The 15,828-nt window shown below is 33.3% G+C and overlaps 1 protein-coding gene and 1 long non-coding RNA gene across 2 annotated transcripts in view; both read right to left on the minus strand.

Annotated features, from left to right (window-relative positions):
* LOC138140002 (uncharacterized) overlaps window positions 1-15,828 on the minus strand; it is a 168,409-nt gene that overhangs the window by 140,169 nt on the left and 12,412 nt on the right. The gene's annotated exons all lie outside the window — the stretch shown is intronic.
* On the minus strand, window positions 6,873-7,501 carry LOC138140121 (uncharacterized). Its single transcript, XR_011162442.1, has 3 exons — window positions 7,341-7,501; window positions 7,103-7,288; window positions 6,873-7,047 (listed from the first exon to the last, which is right to left on the minus strand). It is a non-coding gene; the product is annotated as an uncharacterized lncRNA (long non-coding RNA).

Below are 15,828 nucleotides of genomic sequence, written 5' to 3' on the forward strand. Positions count from 1 at the left end.
TACACATTTTACGTTGTACTTATTTTAGAAACGTTACTTTTTTAATTATTAAACAGAACTGAATATTCTGATGAGTTTGTCATTAAAAAAAACAATCTTTATCGTTTGGATTTTGTCGCAGTTTTTTCCGAGAGAAAGTTTAGCTGCGAAAATGTACAAAAGATGATATAATTTAAAAGAGAACAAAGTTAGATTTAAAAGATAGCCAGTGTCAGGCGTGAGGCCTCAAACAGCTTGTATCTTAAACCGCATCGTCGAGATGTTTCCTTTCCACGTAATGGGTTGGTTTTTAAGTTTTAAAGTTATTCCTTTCGAATATTGGGGCTATGTTATTGCCTCAGATAAATAATGGCGTAGCAAAAATGACGCAAACATATCTGTTTTACGTGCAACAAGGAAACGCTTTCATTTTTAAATTTCTCTGGACCATCAGAAGTAACGAGCGTTCAAAAAAATCTCGGTCGAGCACTCTTTCCTTCTAAAAATACCTACTTTAAAAAATGATTCACACCACTGCTTGTTCGTTGAATGAATGACATATGACATCTCTTTTGATTTATTCTTTAATTTTTAAGTTTTAATCGACCGACATCAAAAATATTAAATAACTGCAACGTATCGGGTGTTCATTAATGTATCCTCAAAATTGGCGTTGAAGAATCAATTGTGAATGCACCACTCGTCGGTCTGCAGAGTAAAAACATAAACAACGCAAAAATGAGGTTAGATTTAAACAGCTGATCAGTGATCCGTAATTCGTGGTGCGTTCACAATCGACTTTTCAACGCCTACTTTGAGGATAAATTTAAATGAACACGCGATATTTAAAGACTAGTTTTACATGTTGTAACTGTCTAATAAAGCTGACACTTACTGAATGTAGCTATGCCACTATGCCACTCTACAACCTGAGCTCTTTGATGCAAATTAGTAACTTTCAGTAAACAATAATGCGCCGTAAGCCAGCCATTTTGATAAATTAATGCACTGAACACGCGAGTTAACGAGTTAACTTATTGCAGCTATTTATTAAATGGTTTGAATTTGGTTGGGCTGTAAACACATATGTATAGGATACATACGCGATTTGCCCAATCTGTGCAAAGATGTACACCCGGGATACATCCCTCGCAACTTTAAGTCATTAGCCAGCAGTTAATTTTGGCAGCATTTGAAATGATATTGTGTTAGTATATATTATAGAGTTAGTAACTCCGTGCGGTAAAAGCTTGATGGTGGAGAAGTTTATTAGAGCCATTTAAGTACCACACCTTCCGGGAGGGACAATCTTACATAAGTGCAATAAAAATTATGACACTTGGGTGTCTAAATCGGCAGGCTGAATTTTATTCAAGACATGGTGCATTTTTACTTGTTTCAATGTGGTGAGTCCTGCATGCAATTTACGACAGGTGTCTCTCTTCTATCCCACTTCTGGCTCCAAAAGTTACGAATAAATATAAAATTAAGCTTAACAGACGTGTACACTTACCTACATTTGTCGGGCGCGCAACTTTGAACAACTTACTGAGAATTATGAGTATTATTTCTTAAGTTAAAGCTTCTTATTTTGAAATTACGAGTGCAATGAAAGTTTTAATTCGTGTTCAAAAGAAAGGGCCATAACCGTTCCTGAGTTTTAAGTTGTAATGAAACGATCGTATTTTTGTCGGGAACTCGAAAGGGTTTTGTTAGTGGAGTCAACAGTAGAGACTAGACAGCTGTTAAGCCGGTCGAAATGAGTGAAATGACTTTACTTTCTAAAATAAGTATCTCGTCATACGATATGGTTAATAAATGTATTTTTCTGTTGGCAGATTCGTTTTTACAAGGCAAATGGTGTCGCTTCCGTGTGGAAGTGGGTAAAGTTACACATAGCGTCGGGACTTGTTATGTGTCAACCGTTTCGTGACTTATAACCGGTGACGTGTTGCGCCATCTGTATTTCCAGTTATCTATCATAAAACCATCTCCAATTATTGTTTACGAAACTTTAACCCTAATTACCTCAACCGAACTTCGCCGCCCATATTTCACACAATTGTAATTCTAAATATAAGAAATTTATTGCTCATTAAGCCTAAGTTATACCTGTGGACGTTAATAAATTTAACACCCTGGGAAAGTCATATTTTTAACTAATTACGTTTTTTGCGGATAGCTCCAGAAATTGATTTTTTATCTACTGCGCTACAAATTCATTTTTATTTTTCTTCTCAAAGGGGTTGAATCATCTATTCTACAAGAAAAGGGCCTTTAATTTCAATAAATGAAAAAATTAAATGAAGAAGAAACAATAAAGAAAGGGCCCATCGCTATTTCTTTTGAATTTAGTTATGTTGACGTTAAGGATCTACGTCTCAAATTAGTGTTCTAGAGTGAGAAAGTACATTATCTTCTTAAATGAGGAATCAAATGCGAAGGAAAATGATGTGTGTTAGAAATGGTGAAAACCTTTGCTTAAATTCGACAATAAACAGAAAATGCATAAAACTAAATTCAAATACTGGGTAATTTTGTTTTGGTTTAGCCCCATTTTTATTATTTCAATAATCCAAGAACGAAATGAAATAACAGTTTCGAAAGCTCATAAGAAACTTTATGGTCTAAGAGATAATTTTAGTTATGTCTGTATCTCTGGTCGCGCAGATTGTTCTTCTTTTAAGGTCTCTAAGGTTTTACGATTATTTTATGACGTACTAGACTCAACTGTCAGATATTGATTATTAATATTCTTTTAAACGAATATGAAATCGATACGTAATAGAAGAAGTGATGTGTGGAAAGAATTGCAAATACTTTTATTCAAAATTTGCTTTGTTTTAATTGACACAACAATTAATTCGACATCGGTTGAGCCAGTGACTAACACGATTAAGCGTGTGGCGGAAAAATTTGTTCCGAAAATTAAGCAATAAAGCTAAACTAAGCCAGAAGAATAATTAAGGCCGCATAAAAAAAGACAATGAGATGGAAAAGAATATTTTCCTGAAACGTGAAAGTCAAGAACGCTGAAGTTTTCAGACGAGAGAAAATCGATGAGCTGTCGGTTTATTAAATCATGCCATAATACAAATCTTATTAAAGCAATTTGCATGCAAATGGTATTGGTAGATAAACAATTCGTTTTATTGGAGCAATTTTTACTGTTTCGTTTCCATTAATATGATGGAAAACTTGAGGTTACGGCAACAGGCGAGACGAGCTATCGGTACATTTAATAATTTTAGCTGACATATACGGATATATGCGCATTGTTTCACATAGCATTTTTAATTTAGAAAAAAAGTGACTCGTGAAGAATGCGGACGTATTATTTGACGACGGTGTGTTCATATTTGTCTACCAGAAAAGCTTTCGAGTAAACAGGCAATATAAATGTTTGAAAAGAAACATTTCTGATACGATTCCAGGTTCACGATATTAACCGAAAATATATTATTTGTTATGTGCTGCACTAAAGCAAAAAAAAAATCCTGCCTACAATGTAATAACGTACGGTCGTTCAATGTTTTCAATTACTGTATGCAGACTGAAAAAGGATGAAAAATGAAAGGATTTTATTTTAGTACGAGTATATTGAACAAGAATACTTTGGTGTTGGCAATATTTTTCCACCGGAGGAAATTTCTACGGTGCTTAAAAATACTCACTTGTTAAATCTCCAAGATGGCGACTGCCTTAATCTTGAACTCAACCACTGTTTCATTTCTGTAATAATGCGGCTAGGAGGAAGCCATCGACCTTGCCCAGTTACTAAACAAGATACATCCACAAGAAGTCCAGGAAGTACGTTTGTTACACGCAGCTTTACTAAAACGGAGCTTCTACACGAACAAAATGATTAGCTGGAGTTTCCACTCACATGCTCGATAATTGTTTTTTATGCCTTTCTTTGTCGACCACTCAGGCTATTAAGCATCTACATCGAAGGAAAGAAAGAAGCTTGGCGAGTATAAAACCGTCATAGTTTGTGGTGCAGTGTACGTGTTGCACCGCTCAAGAAAACTCCCTTCAGATTAATTTCCTCAGATCGTGTTCTGATGTCTGACATCTTCAAGGAATCGGAAAATTGCATACTCTTCTAAATTTCTATCGAATTGCTAAACTAACAGACACTGCCGTCAAAATGAATTATACCAATTTATTAAATTGCTGGAGATTTTTCAAGCCAGTGCTCAAACAATAATCTTGTTATCAGACACAAAACGTTATTGCATATTTGTAATTTCGCTAAAAAAATAACAATGCTCTACTCGTCGCAACAAAATGCATTTAAAAAATAATTATGGACTGCGGTGGTGATCACCACACCATGTGTTATTCATTTCACTATGATTGATGAATTTCTGTAGTTCCGTTTCCGAATACACGGTTTAAAATGAATAAACTATTGTTACCATACGTATGACTCGTACAAAATAAATTTTTAGATTTTGAATCCACATTTAAAACTAGACGCCAAAAAGGCTTGCCACGTTTACATTTCCACAAATAATTTTTTTGAACATTTTCACCACACTATACATAATTCTATTCTCAATTATTTTGTTCTATATTTATCGTTATCAATGTGTTAAAAATTAACATATTTAGTTGACAAAAATAATGATCCCCTTTAAATTCTTCATATCTTCGAAAATAACGTTTTAATATTATATATTATATAATATACAGGGTGTATCTGAAATACGTGTGTTAATTGTAACCAGTGGAAGAACTGGCAAATTTATAAAACTTTTCTATATAACATTTTGCAAAATTCGCAAAAGTTTTCCAAGATTTTTTGCCCCCAAACGAGTCGTTTTCTAACTTTTTGTAACCATGAAAATTTTAATTATTTATTTTTTTCTATAACAATGTAACCCTTTTGACAAGGCTCCGTTTCTACCGCAACAGAAAATTTTCGCCGTTACCCATTGGTGGGTATACATTTTGATGGCTACTTTATTCTAAATTTTAAATAAATTTGTAACGCTTTTTTGTAAAAAATTCAAAAAGAAAAATCGTTTCACTTAACAAGATCTGCTACGCGTTAAAATTAACACATGCATTTTAAATACACCCTCTATAATATAATATACAGGGTGTATCCGAAATACGTATGTTAATTTTAACTCGCTAATTCATTTAACCACGTATTTCAAATACACTCTGTATAATTAATATACATAAATTTGTTTTAACGAAATAATATGATAGAACCAAAGATAATACTCGTAGTTTATTTGGATGCATTCAAAACATTTTTTAATTCAGAATCACTGAATACATTTTTTTTAATATACCATATTTTTGTTACCAAATGTTTTACGTTGAAAAGGTCTCCTTCAAGTCTGTAATTTTTTATGTTAACCAAATGTGTATAACAAAAACAAAATTGCAAAATCTATGTACATTTATAACAGAAAAGCACAAATATTAAATGTAAATTATTTTTTGCAGAAATTAAAAAATAAATCCGCTTATTATTTGATTCAAGTGAAAGTACCGTATCCCACAGTAGGTAGTATCTAGTAAAATCATTTCTTCTGGTAATTGGTATATTTATAGTATTTATCATTTTTTTAAATCAGATCAATGAGTCGTCGTTAAATATTTCAGAAATTAGTATCTTTGTAATAGTTTTCTGATTGTATTTCAATGTGTATTAATTCACCTAAATAAAGTAAAATATTATTGTAATTTTTTTAGTCCTACACGTAATATTGTTTGGAAATGACAGTGGATACAGCTCGTACAATAAATAATCCAACCCAATTCCATTTTTGAAAATTCCCACGGCTATTCAAAAGGCGAGACGAAATTGCTATATTACTAAAAAATCTATTTTGCTGCTGGCGCGTTGTTTTGCTTCAAATAAAACAATTTGCTAGTCTGCTAAAGCTGATTATGGCGCTATATTTTTCGGTGATTGCAACGAAATCTCAAGACATTAAAATTGGATGTCGCTTCTAAAATTGCGTAGGATGGGCCGACAAGGTTCTAAGTTGAAGCGTAGTTGCACCTGAAATTATGAAATCATATTCGGTCCTTCTGTAGAAGGGGATGTGATTGGATAGGGAGGTAATTGTGTTTTCACACTCGGCCTGTGTTCTCTTCTCTTATCATGCCCTTCTCCTTGACTTCGCTCGACCGATAACGTTATTCGTTCCTAATGCCAACTCTATTCTTACTGCAAACAATATATTCATAGGTTATTCGGCTTTTGTTAGAAAAACTTTATGTTTGGACAATCTTCCGAATCCGTTAACACTAACTTCACATCACTGACTAACTTGCTCCATTTAGAACGAATTTTATGGCGCTTTCTTGACCTGCCATTTGTCAAACTAGTCCTCAGGGTCAATTCGCGGGATCCACCGAATGTATTATTTTACATAGTTTAAACCGAAGGGCGGCGATCAGACCTCGCACCAAGTGCCAGGACAGCGTCCCATAATTTACTTGGCAATTTAACACAGAAATAAATTTTTTATCGACCATCTATTCCACTGTTTTACAATATTTTACGGCAAACATAAAAACGCAAGTGTGATCATATTTTATGATATCTTCAAAGATCGAGTTCAATGTAAATCAGTTTGAAGATTTAATACCTCTGTCATATCTGACTTCTCCAAAACTACAGCCAAATACAACATATTTATTTAATGTTGTTTCTAGTTTCACACTTTCATATTAGCCATTTTTGGTGAACATACTGTACTGGGCGTGGAAAGCATTCTCAACGTTCCATCGAGCATTTCCCGTAACTTTTCTATACGATTATATCTGGCAACTCACGTTTAATATATTATTTATTATATTTATTATATATTTTTATTAATATATAATAATCATTTAATCATTACTAAGAATGAGCAGAAAAGTCCACTTGGAAAGCATTTTTTATTCAAGCATTACATTTGTCATTTGTACACTCATTACACGTCACACTGTTAATTGGTGCCTTCAACGTTGTTTCTAATCGCAATTTTACATCTTCCTGTAGTGCTGGGCACTTGCCAGCTGGTATGCAACCTTTGACCCACATTTTGGCAAAGTCTAAAATTCAGTAGTGTTAAAATTTGCATTTTTCGACAAAGCTACGCGAGATTACCTGTATTAATTGTTACAGTGAAGCAGCGAAAAACAATATTTGGTCTTATTCTTCTCCCACCATGTCCTTGTGCCTCCATCATATCTTTTATATAGACCTCACAGTCTTCTGGGTGAGGAGTTAATCCGCTATAATCGCGTTCTGATATGTTTTGTCCGTCAGTTACGTAACATTTTAGACCGAGAGCTGCAATTACGAAAAGAACGAGTATTTAGACTATTCACTTAAAAAGAATTACCAAATTGCACATAACACAAAGCCAAGACTATCACAGCACAATACTTCAACATCGTGACTGTACTGAGAATTAACTACACTACACTATTAAAATTGTTGATTGTTTTATTTATCATCATGGGTTATCTTGTACCAAGCAAAATGATTACTTAAAAGACGACCTAGTGGTTTAAATAATAACAACTTTAAAACTGATATTAGGTCAATCTGGTCAAGAGATTTGTTAAACCAGTAAACAAATACAAATAAAATTCTTTGAAACTGGACTTATGGAAGAATTAAATTTCTTTCTCTTATGTCGTTTACATTTCCTAATTTTCTCGATGTATTAAATTTAACCAGCTGTAGATCGGCAACTTCAACCTCACAATTTTTCAATATGAAAGGCACATTCCTGTGCAGGAATTATTACAACATCTGTACAAAACTAGGGTATTTGGATAGTTTGAAACTGTTTTGCATTCTCAGATTACAAATTTATTTAGATCGTGAAATAAGTCAACCCTCTATTATAATATTTGTTTTTTGTTAGTAATTGCAGCAAATTAATGACTCAATTTATCTTCAACCACAATGTTTGAAGGAGAAAGGTTCATGAATTATTATTTGTTTTGTGTTTGGTAAAACTAAGCACCAACGTAGCAATAAATTGTATAAGATTTGAATGTTCAAACAAACTTTCCTTGGTCAGTGAGTACTTATACTCTCAGTATGATTTACAGAAATGCTGTGGTGAAAACTATTCAACTGTAGGAACCCTAGTTTGTAGTTTGACGTGAGTTTGGTGATAGAGATGTCATGACCCACTAATAAAAATACGTTATTTTCTTCTGGAAGAGAATTTTTATTTTGATTATCTAATGTGTGTGCTCACAGTTTGAGTGAAAATAACCGCTACAAATACATTATGGGAAAATAAAAAAAAAACTTTATGATGTCTGTACTAATAAGAAAATTAGAGGATGTGATGTGGAAAGTTTTCTGATAAGTGTGATAAAATTCGTTAGAACAACAAACGAGAGGCGACACTTACTTAATACATAACTGCTAGGAAAAGTTTGCTCTATTTGGTGTACTTCTGATAAAATAATTTTTGTCAGTTAGAGTTAAAATATATATTTTTTAATACTTTGAATGTGTTTCGTTAATATACATAATAAAATTAACGTAAAACTAAATTTTAGCTTTACAAATGACTTTACACAAATTGGTGAAATAAAACAATTTATTAATATCTGCCATCAAGAACAAGAAATTGGAGTCAGGGACTTGTCATCAAGCGGTTAATTTGCAGGACCTAACTCAAACCAGCTAGAGCTGAGAAACTAATGCTTTGAATGAAGCTCGGATTAAACCTTGCAGCTGCAAAATATTCACAACTTTAAAATAATGTGCACAACAAATTTATTATTTATAAACGAGATGTATGAAATGTGTTTAAAAGTGTTTTTCAGGAAACGAAACGATATTTCGTAATTTTATTGATCCACGTGAATCCCCCACATCACAGCTTCTATTGTTTTTAAATATCAAAGTCTTCAGATAATCCTCGGGATAAAACAAACATCTTTCCAAGGAGCAAATTCTCAGTGTTGACACTACACCGACTCTATCACTTTTTTATCAAAATCGTATGAAAATTTTTAATACAATTTTCCTCATTCCTTCAGCTTCTATTAGAATTCTATTGGAACGTTTTTATTTAGATTTCATCCGGCTCATGATCTAACGTTAAAATTAACTTTTGTTTTTGCTTACGTTCAAGAAAATTGAATTTTATGTAAAACACCAATTTCACAACTTTTCAATTCCCAAACGCGCATCTTTTATCCGCGATTGTATATCGTGTGTGGAATACATACAATAAATACACACAATGCTATTTTGAATAATGGCATACTCCTTCGTTTTTTCTACACGAAAATTAAATGAAAACGTAAAGCCGTATTTAAAAAAAAAATATGGCAAATTTAGAGACACTCATTGGAAATTGCTACGTTAGTAAATATAGTAAAGTTGATAAAATAAATAAAATATCTCTGAAAGCTAATTAGGTAGTGCCATAAATCGTCTTGTATAGAAAACTCTGTTGTAGTCCGTGATTCGTGAGGTAAATGAGGTTCTAGCCACGTTTTATATTATCGTTTTATCGTGATATATAACGTACTTAAATCATCCCCATCATTTAGTAGTAACTTTGAATTGCAAATTGCACTTTTTCTTTTATTTTAGCAAACGACTAGCAATAAATTTTTTAGCGATAACCGAACAATTGTTCACTTTGCCAAAATTCATTTTACACCAAACGTTCAGGCTTAACTAGCAATTTTTTCAACGTTAAATGGTTTAAATTAAACTGCAAAATTACCTCAAGTATAATTTTATTACAACGAAAACGTTTAAAATAAGCAGACGCTGTTTATATTGCGAGTTTATTAAAATTGTGTTTTATTAACTAGACTAATTTTCTTTCCGCTCAAAGGACAAGACTAGTTGTCGGGCGCTCATGAAAAATATTTTTAATTAAGACACGCTTCAGTAACCTCCCATTTTAATAATGTGATTCGCTAAATCAATGCTTAAAATAATTTACTGGACAATTAAAACGTTGCTAGATTAGTGTTGATGAGTAAGAAACTTCCAGATCGAACTACAGTGGGTGCAAAGCAATGCATCTTCATAAAACGCCATTAGGAAATTATGCCATCTGTATAAAGCCTCGACTGCCAACAAAATAAATTATCTTTTTTTACGGTGAAATTTTTCTAAAACATCAGACGCAATCTGATCTTATAATGAATAACTTTTTGCTTCAGTTGAAGCTAATTAATGAATTGTTTTGAAATAAGGCTTCTCGTAATTAATTAAAAAATACAAATTTACGGCTCACTGAAACTCAAACAATATTATGAAAACAAGCTAGGATCAAGTAAAATTTTCTTACATTTAATCACAGTAAATATTATTATTGATCTTAAACCTTTTATTTATTATATCATTTAGCCGAATAACAAGTTTAATTTAATATCTAATTTAGATTTTATTTGCATTTATACAATGGTAATTTTAAATCTTGGCACCACAAATGACAATAAAGAAATATTTTCATTTTCTAAGCAGAGAAAAAAAAAACCGTGTATAGATAAACAATGCCAAACCTGACAATAGAGTTGCATAAATCGTTTTCTTCTTCAATGAGGTCTCCACAATACAAAATTATTGAAAATTCAAAAATTGTATAAAAGCAAATCGATTGAATTAGTTTTCTCTTTTACCGCGATTTATCATCCTTCAGTGGCTGCATGGAGTGTTTTCTCTTGTGAATTATTAGTTAGTAGTGAAAATAGTAAAAATAGGACGGTGTAGTTTCAGTTACTTTCCTCTTCCATTCTACCACGTGATGAACGATAACAAATAATAAAATCATTTCTATAGATCCCGCCATTGAAACTGAACTTCCCGGAATAGTTATGGCAGTAATTAATTTTGTCCTAGAGTGCAATTTACATATCGAACTGCTATTCCAAAATTTGACTTTTATCTTCGGCCCCGAATAAGTCACTTTTATGAGTAGTCTTAAAAATAAAAAAAGATTGAATAAACTGAATGCTTAAAAAAATGCAAATACCTGCATTGCGAACCTGCGAAAATAAGTGATTGTTGTTTAAGTACGAGTAATAATGAAGTATGGTCGGTTTTGGCAAAAGCTTTTTGTAAAATGTTTACTAAAATTGATCACTGATGGGATTCGTTGGGGATTTTACTTTTAGGTGGAATTCATTTTCATTTTGAACAATCGCTTGAAACGCTCTTGTAACAAGCGTTAAATTTGAAAATGCGTCAGCCAGCGCTCGAGGATATAATTAAATTAGGTTTTGGTGAGCTCTAGCTTTGATAAGTTTTAGTAGTTCCGGTACCAACAAACAGCTTTTCTAACAAGACATATGGAAACAAACTGACAAGAGTGACCTCTGTGATGGTTATTGGTTAGGGTTTCTTCCGAATGGCGTCTATCCATTCAGCATCTCGCCTTAGGACGTACACAACTTCCGCGTTTATCAGTCCATTTTAGCATCGGATGTACAGAAATATGTACTTGACATGATATATTCCAGCCATAATGTTTCGTCTATCGCGAACAAAATATCCCGGTGAAAAGCTGCGACTAAAATATATAATGTGCAAGTCTCGTCAGGCGCGGAGTTTTCAAACATAATGCAGATATAGAGTTAGAGTGGAACGGAGTGAAACCTTTCTGCATATGCTAATTACGCTAATACACTACAGAAACTAGAACATACTACAATGGCGGCTTTCAGGTGCATACTAATAGTTTATCTTGATAAATACCAACGTCTATCAAGACACCGTGAGTCTTGTAAAGTTGCATCTAAGATAGCCTCAGCGGAAGCAAAAACAATTACACGGCTTAAACGCGTTATGCATTTAAAATACATGCTAAAATGTTTAATCCCTTTAGTGAATATAATCCTCAATTCCCATCTTTCCCAGAATTTCCAGAGACGGAGTCGTTCTTCCTATAAATATGCAAAGCCTGCCAATCTTTAAATGATATTTGACTATTTCCCGAACCGCGACCTAAATATTTACCGTCAATATATGTTTCATAATAACTTCGAAAATCGCTAAATGTGTAGCCCTGAAATAGCGATCGGGACATAAATTACGTCACGTAACTTACGGAAGTCGATTCCTTATATATTTTGATAATATCCATAAAAAAACCTTTCGTAAATTCTTAATTCTTCTTCTTAACCTTCTTTCACTATACATCGCGCGCTCGTTCCTTCAATTTTGGTGCCCAGTTGATTTTACGACAAACTAATTAAGTAACCTGGTAGATTAATTATTTTCCGATCCGCCGATGAATTATAAAACTCAACTTCTACAACATTCTAGCACTTGACTTAGATAATTTCACCGATTCTGAAACTCTAATAATGACGAAGTTACACATTTAATGGCACTAGATTATTGTCGCCCTGTATAAAGCAAACTTATGTGCTGAATCACGACCTAAACAGTATAACATCGGCTTTGTACTAATTTGTAAAGTTACCACCGCGTAGAGATCGACCTCAAAAGTTTAACATTGATTGGACGACTAATTAAGCAAAAATCAACCAATCAAATTTCTGGGACAATAAGTATGCATCGATATTGTACGTGAAACGTCTCGAGCTAAATTAATATTTTAAATGGCAGCCGACGCTCGATATAAAAATTTTGATGAGCAATACGGCACAGAAAAGCGAAATAAAAAATGTGGTATTTCGTTTTTACAACCTTTTAAATATTAATAATACAAAAAAAAATCCCATCTATATTTTAGCATTATGTTGACCGTTCAACCACAACTGCGGTGAATCACAAAGCTCTTGTTGATTTTCAGGAGCGACGACGTAATAATGCAAATATCGTATGTTCATTTAAATTTATCTTCAAAGTTGGCGTTGAAAACTCGATTGTGAACGCACCACTCGTCCGTCTACAGAGTAAAAACACAAACAACGCAAAAAGTGTGGTTAGATTTAAACAGCTGATTCCTGGTCTGTAATCCGTGGTGCGTTCACAATCGAGTCTCCAACGCCAACTTTGAGGATTAATTTAAATGAACAGCCGATATTTCTCCGAGTTCGATGTGTGCGTGTAGAAAAGTATCAGTGGTATTTATTATCTGTTCCCATTACTTTGAGAGTTTTCAGTTTTAATTAATTGATAAATCTGTAATTAAATTTTAATTTAACCAAGTTAGTGGAAAAATGCTCAAATGGTGATTTATTCATTGTAATAAAAAACGATCAGTGGGTTGAATTGTCCAGCAGTAAATTATAACTTCGCATCCACCATGTTAATTTTTGTTTCGACTTTGTTTTGTTTTTTTTTTAATGTCTACACTAGCATAAATTATAAGTTATTGGCGAAACGGTGGCGGAAAGTGTACTCTTTCATGTCGTATATTCATTAAATATTTGTAAAAAATTATCAGATTTCCGACCCTTGCGCAATCACTTAGGTGATGAAAAGTGAAAATATTTACGCCTTCCAACAAAGAATTCGTTTGGTTTTTCCAGTCACGCGGTCTGCAAAAAATATGCCAAATGTGTCTTTCAACATTTTATTGGAATTGCGGCGACCTCATTTTTTGCATTCGGTATTCATTCTTGACATAAATCAAATCAGTATATATTGCTTGGGGTGAGATGGGAGCTTACACTTTTAAACACTGTCATTTTGCGCCCCGAAATCAATAGAGGTAAGGGAGAAGTCGTGTAACATGTTTGTCGTATAGTTTTTGTCTAGAGTTGAAAAGAAATTCTTAAATAAAACTAACCCCATTATGTGAAAGGGCAGATCAGATCAAACAAAAGTTGCGGAACGTCGCAAAAGTTTAATTTCAATTTTTTTACGATTCTCAGCCGGGGCTTCGCATTTTTGTTGTTTGGCAAAATTAAAAAAATATACATGCAACGGAATTTAAAAGTACAAGATATTGCTTATTTTTTTTGCGAAACTGTTTCGTTGTATCACGAAGTCCAGAAAGTAGAATTAATAAGGACCGCAGAATCTCGCCTTGTCGCTTCGAAAACTTCACGAGGAGGAGAAATCGTTTTCGCTTTTGTAGTCCAGTTGAGTGGGCAGTTTTTAATAAAATTGTTAGAAATTATTTTTAGATCTTATTGTTCTCTGTAAGAACAGTGAAACCATTCCACACCGAAAGACAAGAGAGCCGAATTATAACTTTTCCTTTTCTTCGAGTTTAAAATGAAATATAAAGAGACTCTCATTTAATGAATCGGGGAATTCTTTATGGATTTATTCGGGCTGGATTCAGTTCATTAATTTGTTTGTTGGACTAGCCATCAAAAAACAACCACTAAGCTAGCCTCTTTTTCGCGGAGAGATGATTATTCCGCCAGTTTACCGGAAGATCCTTTTATAAGACAATCTCTATTGTTCCAGTTTAGATAATTTTTTTAAATGACTATTTTGAACGAAGCCACTACCAAATGTTGAAAGTTTAATCGGGAACTCGTTTAACAATTTTTTTTACGTTGAGAGGTGATTTCGCGACGTTGTAGATATAATACTTTGACGAAGAACGCGCCTCCGTACTCGGGGGAGCAATATGGAACATTTAAAATTCAAAACTTTAACTGGTGATACCGGGCAAAGTATACATTGCTTGTGGCTCTCCGGGTTGATTAGTTGAAATCCGGGACAAGTTGACTTCGGGGACTCGTGGTCCCTTGTGCTCTGTCGAATTAGCAGTAACCAGAGTTTTAGTATTTTCCACAATTTAATTATGCCCAATTCTCAACTAATCATTTTAGGTTCCTCATACAAGGCGGTTTATTTCAACTCTCGCTAACTTTTAAACACACCAACTTTACCCTTTTGTAGTATTTTCAATTTTTAAAATCGCCACACACAAATCCTGTTATCATCAGTCTGCCGCGCTGATAAAATGTTTAATGATATCAGCGCTCTGATTAATTTCCTCATTTGTGATATCTCTTCCAAGTTCAAACCTAAACTGGCTACGCCACAGTCCACGTGATAACGCGCTGAAAATTCAAATTAGATTAAAAAGATCGTATCTTTAACACTCTGCTAAGGTAATTAAGGAACATAGCCTGACTAAAGATTAGTGTTTATCAAAATATATGGTTGGAAGATATTGTCTACGAAATATTTTCCTTTGCAGATTGTAGATAAACTTTACACAAAAATATGACGTTAATCCGCAGACAAAAGTGATGGTAGTGACTAATGAATCAGATGAGAACAAAATTTTGCAGGTTTAAGTTTTGCACTTGCAGCTGCGAATTGCTCTTAATTTGGTTATAACACCAAACAAACAGAAACTGCCGTTTTAGACTCTTGTCTCGAATATCATTTGCAATAATGTGGTTAGGTGATTTATGACTAGTGGGAATAGAGACTTGGATGTGACCTAATTTGAAAAGCGACTAAGTTCGACTCAACAAGTTTACGGCTATAAAAATATTCGTTAAATTCGCTCATAAAACAGTTTGTCTGAAGGACTCATTTAGACTATATTCACAAGGTGTCTCAAGTTTAGGTGATGTTGCCAAGATGCCAAGATGATTTTTTGCTTGCTCCACACAATCTATGCTCTAATCAGAATCCATTTCTGCCACAGCAGTTTAATTTAAACTTGAATATGTTTGTTTAAAATAAAGAAGAATATTTGGAAATTTTAATCTAAATTTCCTGACGTTTCAAATAGTAAAACCAGAAGGAACGCCTTGGGGTCGTATGTATTAACATTTTTTCGCAAAACTTTCATTTTATTTGGAATCAAAAAAGAGGCTTATTAGAAAAAATTTTTGAACATAAATAGAAGATGTCGTATGTTTCAAAAAATGTCTGGTCAAGTAGGCTATGAAAAACAAAAGCATTAAAACGTATAGCTTAACTTGAATAATTCAGGCGTAAATGTG

Source organism: Tenebrio molitor, chromosome X (genome assembly GCF_963966145.1).
Source record: "Tenebrio molitor chromosome X, icTenMoli1.1, whole genome shotgun sequence".
Lineage (NCBI taxonomy): Eukaryota > Metazoa > Arthropoda > Insecta > Coleoptera > Tenebrionidae > Tenebrio > Tenebrio molitor.